This window comes from Rousettus aegyptiacus, unplaced genomic scaffold (genome assembly GCF_014176215.1).
Source record: "Rousettus aegyptiacus isolate mRouAeg1 unplaced genomic scaffold, mRouAeg1.p scaffold_m13_p_1, whole genome shotgun sequence".
Taxonomy (NCBI): domain Eukaryota; kingdom Metazoa; phylum Chordata; class Mammalia; order Chiroptera; family Pteropodidae; genus Rousettus; species Rousettus aegyptiacus.
Window position 1 is genome coordinate 11775975 of NW_023416284.1, and position 5696 is coordinate 11781670.

Below are 5696 nucleotides of genomic sequence, written 5' to 3' on the forward strand. Positions count from 1 at the left end.
CAAATCTTGGGAAAGCTGTTAACATCAGATGCCATCTGCTTGATTTCCTGGTTAGTTTTAATTTTAATTCTCCAGTTGGCTCAGAGGGCGAGTTGAGCATTGGAGCCTTCTTTAAATGAGAACATAAATCTAAGAATCAACATCTTAAAGTTTATATATAGTCTTTTCCATCAAGGCTGCAAAGAATCTTATTGAAGATGTCGTTTCCAGTGGCCAAAATCACCTGGTTATAGATCATGATGTTTGTTGCCTTCATCTTCTGGAGCACACTGTGGAAAGATTGTTCTACCAGGGTATGGTTTTTATCTATGGCTCCAATTATTCCTTTGCTACACTGAAGCATGTCTCCTTTAATTAGTTGAATATCAAAAAACAGGGATGTCCAAACACATGGGTTGGCTGGTATTTGTTTCAAATGGTGACAGAGCGTGTTTCCCAAACGGAGCAGCTGCCAGGTTCAAAAGGACCAGAGGAAGTGCTTTAATTTTAAAGTCTCCACAAGTTTTGCCTGTTGAGTTTTAATAATGTCATTTGTTCTTTCCACCAGTCCAGAGGACTGAGGGTGATAAGCGCAATGAAAATGTTGTAGAATAAGACAAACTTCACAGACTTGTTTCATAATATGGCCAGTAAAATGTGTTCCTCAGCTACTATGTAGTTCCGAGGGTATGCCCCAGATGGGTATAATCTTTTCTAGTGCTATTTTCAAAACTGCCAAAGAAGTGGTTTGTCTGCAAAGGAGTGCTTCGACCCAATGAGAAAACATACAAACCATAATGAGAGCAAAAAAGCTGGGGAAGGAAGCAGCTGGATTAAATCCATTTGCCAAAGGTCCTTTAGGCAAGTCAGAATGTTTAGGGACAATATGGGTGGTCTTTCCTGGGTCGTCCCAGGTGGCCCTAGAGATATATCCTTCCAGTATCATTTAATGAATCTTATGTTTATCAGCTGCCCAGTGGGTCATTTGATAAGTCATTTCTGTCAGGGGTCTTTTCATGGACTCTGATAGGATGGATTCCTTGTTTGGGCCGTACCATAATTTGATCAGTAGATTGAAACAGCAACTATTGTCAGCCCAATAAAGTTTTTCCTTAGAGGGTGTCCTAAACTGAGCATCCCTAATGATGGGTTTTAAATTTTCCTTTGGGAGGTAATTAATATTGCCTACGAAAGCCTCAGTTTTGACAGATTTTCAGGCAGCAGTACTTGCTCTTCATCAGCCAAATTGTTGCCTTTAGCTTCTAATTTTGGACGTCCAGGCACTTTGATAATGGCCAAGGCAGATGGAAGTTAGATTGTGTCCAGTAATTCATTAACAAAGAATCCATTCTTAATTTGAGATGCTCCGGAGGTTAGAAATCCTCTCAGTTTCCAGAGCATATTAAAATCATGACCCCAGGACATAAACTGTGTAAACGTTTGCAGTTTTACCTTATGCAAAGCACAAGCTTTAGTCAAGGTGCAGAGTTCAGCCTGTTGAGCTGAAGTGGCTGTCGTCAGTAGAGCTTCTTTAATTACCTCTAAAGAAGTTGTAATTGCATACCCAGGGCAATGTTTCCCTTTTTCTTAAATGGGAACCATCAGTGAACCATGAGAGTTCAGCATTCATAATAGTTTTCCCTATGTCAGCTTTACGTGTCAGTAGCTGGTTAGTCAAACAGCCATGAGGTGTCTCCTGTGAAGGCGGAGGAAGGACAGCGGCAGGGTTAAGATTCTTACAGAGAGAGTGTAGCGTGGGGAGAAGGTAGTAACTGGCTTTCTTAAGAGTGAGTTGGCTTCCAGAAAGATGTTGAGCGTGACAGGAACTTAATAAAGCTGCTACTGCCTGAGGAACATAAACTATTGGTTTGGGAAGAGCTTCTGTGGCTGAAATGGCTCTGATGCAAGAAGGAAGTCCTTTGGCTGCTGGGTGTAATCGTGGGCTGTAAAAGCCAAGGTGGAAATACCCACTTCTCAGGAAGAGCAATGTGCTTATTACAAATTTTATTAGTCCAGTAAGATCATCTTATTAATTATATACATAATACACAATTATCTTGCCCTCATTAAAAATATAGAGAAAGATAAGGTCACGTTTACACTTTCCTCCCTCCTCACTCTTATCAATTTGGTATTTATCTTTCCAGACCGTTTTCTACATATTTAAGTACACACATATACCTACAGAAAACACATACTTCCTCTGTTTTGTTTTATGTTGTAGTTGTTCCGTTTTCCATTCTCTGCTACCTGCTTTTCCATTCAACCACACGTCTAGGGGAGCAAGTCATGTAGATTCATTTTGACTCGACCTCATCATTTTAAACTGCTGCGGAGCATTTAATGAAAGGCTGTTTCATAATTTAAGAAGCCATTTTTCCATATTTATATTATTTCTAATTATTTGCTTTTATATATCATTATGCCTTAAACATCTTTGGACACACCTCCTAGTACACGTGTACAAGCTTTGTTTTAGGATAGATGATGAGACATGTTATTTCTGGGTCATCGGGCTTTTAGAATGTTGCCAGGGTCTGCTCAAATTGCCCTTCATAGTGGCCTGTTTACCTCCTAACAAGACTGTGTGAGAGTTCTCGTTTCCCACACCCTTGATGGTTCATTCTTGCAAGTCCTGAAGCTCTATTTCTTCACTAAAATTCTTCTAGTCACAATTTTTTTTACTACTTTGTACTAAATGCCACCCAATGAGGTTTAATGAGTCTTTTAATGAACTCTGGTGAAGCCAGTGGAGCATCTATTTAATTCACAAGTACTCCTTTCTTTTGGCATTGAGATATGATTTATAAGCAGTATTGATTTGCACTCAGAGGGAGGCATTATCTAACACATGCTTCTGACGAGAGAAGAGAAAATAGCTCATTCAAAATTCTAGGCATGGGCCGACAGGTCACGGGCTTATGTAAGAAAAGATGTTTACAAGAAGGGCAAGTGTTTGCATTTCTGTCAATATTTTCACATGTCCTGCATTTCCACACTTTGTGGTGGCAAACTCTTCTTCCCTGGTTTCTGAAGTTTGCAGTGTCAATGTTTGTCCCTGAGCACAAGGACTTTCCACAGTCAGAGGAATGGTTCTAATAACTTCATTAAGCTGGTATCCACTGAGGGTGTGGGGCTTTGCATTTTAATTTAATCTTCATAACTCTCCCACTCATTCTTATGTTATTGTAGTTACTTTACAGAATGGAAAACTGAGGTCCAGAAGTTAAATAACTCACCTAATGTGAGTCCAAGAGGGAAACCCAGGCCTGCCGGGCTCTGAGTCTTTGCGATCTGCTTCAGTGCAGAGGAAGTTAAACAGAAATTCAGCCAAAAGTGATATGGGACAACAGAGATGGTAGACAGACTGTAACAGTGACAAATACGGGAAGCATAAGAGAGTTAATAATGACACAAGTTCATGTAGTATACAGACATCTTTGCAGTTTACAAAAAGTTACATGTGTAGTATGACATAGTGGTCCAGAGCATATGGTCAGGAGTCAGATGGCCTGGCTTCAAGTCCAGGCTCTGCTACATAACCAGCTACTTGACTTTGGGAAAATTACTTAACCTCTTTGTGCCTCAGTTTTCTCATCTGTAAAGTAGGGATTAAAAATAGTACTATTTCATTGGGTTGTTGTAATGACTAAATGAGATAGTGTTTGTAAAGCAATTAGAATCGTGCATGCAGTAAACACCATAAAAGTTTGTCATTATTTTCTTTACTATTCTGTTTGTTTTTCCACTGTTGTTATTCCCATTTTAGGTGAGAAAAAGGAAACAAGGGAAGTTAAGCAACTAACCCAAGATCATGCCATCAGTCAGTGATAGACCTGGACCAGACCCTGGGTCTCTGCCATCCTGTCCAAGGGTTTCCACTCCTGGTGCTGCTTCCCAGGCAAACTAAATACAACCAGAGGGGTCGTTGTCGGCTTTTGAATGTCAGGGCAAGAAAAGGCGGGGTTGGGCACAATTCATGCTTGTTCTTCATCAGAATTAAAGATAGATAAAGAACAGATAAAGAATGATTGTAGTTACTTTACAGAATAGAAAACTGAGGTCCAGAAGTTAGATGAAGAATTTCAGGAACTTCAGTGTAGCGTATGAAACATTCCACAACAATTCAGTCCAATTTTATTTCATGAACTTTTACTAGTATATAAATCTATCTTTCCTGTCCACTTCTCTTCCCTTCCAACCCAGCCCCGGTCATTACCATCACCATCACCTGTCTTTGGACATCTACAGGTGCCTTCTATCTGGCATCCCCCTTTTCACCCATTCCGTCCTCTGTAACCAAAGACATTTCTAAATATAAATCTGATCATGTCAATTCTGTTATTAAAACCTTTCAATGGCTCCTCATGGCTCTAAGAACGTGAGCTACACCCCTTCTTTGACCTATACAATGGGGCAAATTGAGCCTTCCTTCTACTTTGGCTCAAACCCTGAGCTCCTGTCAGATTGCACTTCTTTCAGTTCCTCAAAACTAAGCTCTGGTGTTGGATACACAACCCCCTTTGCTCTGAACTTTTTTAGTCCGGCCAAGTCCTACTCATCCTTTAAGCTTCTACTTAGAACTCAGCTCTCTGGGACGCCTTTTTTGCATTTTTCACTCTACTTTTCCTTACAGCACCGCGTACATCCTCCTCGAAAGCATTTGTCATGCAGTATTATTGTAATTGCTGTGTCCTTGACTGTAAGTCCCACTGGAACCTGGGCTTCCTGAGAGCTATCGCCATGTCTCTTTGGTTCAGTGTTACACCTGGCACCTAGCACAGGACCTGGAATGAGAGTTATTTACACATTGAAGGCAAATCCAGATGCTAATTGAAACTGAGGAAGTGGAGGCTATTGCTAAGAGGAACTTTTAAGTGGAGTGAGAAAATAGGGTTATCAAGGGCAGACACTCAGCAACATTCCCAGAGATGGTGACAGGGATTGTTTAGAGCACCAAGGAGAGGAGACAGTGGCATCACTATGGGAAGAGAGAGAATTAAGAAAGAGGAGCAGAGATGAGGGAGAGGAGGAGATTACTGCAGGAGAGAGGGGACTACTCATGGAGTTAGCTTCCGAAGTAGGTGGGGGGTGGAATAGGGTGACCAACTATCCCAGTTTGCCTGGAACTGTCTCTGTTTTATAACGGAAACTCCTGTGTCCCTGGAAAACCGAGTCCAGGCTAACCCAGGTTGGTCACCATGGTTGCAATCAGGATTACCAGAGGAGCCGGTGGGTTTGGACAAGAGCTACTTCTCCCTTGAGTTATAGGGAAGGTAGAGAGGCAGAGAAGGGCGCAGTTAAATAAATGAAGTGTATGGGCTTCGGAACCAGGGCAAAGCTCTGCTTTGAGCTGTGTGATCTTGAAATTTCTTAACCTCTCAGATTCGGTGTCTGTAATTTGGGATAATTAAACAAGAACAAGTCTCGCGAAAGCCTCTATCCCAACTATAGGCTCACAACTATAGTTATTGCTTTTAGTTTCCCTCCTTTTCTCACTTTTGCTCTCGTCTCCCATTCTCCCGTCATCTCCGTTTCTCTTCTTGATCTTTCCCGGCTTTATTCTCTGATCCCATCGGCTCCTCACCTAGAGTACCTACCACCCACCGCTAGGGGGAAGAGTGGAGCAAACGAGGATGGGTGCCACTCTAGCCCTCCCAGCGATCTCTCTATGGCGCCTGACCGTCCAGCCGTGCGGAGGGGGCGTGGTTTCGTTA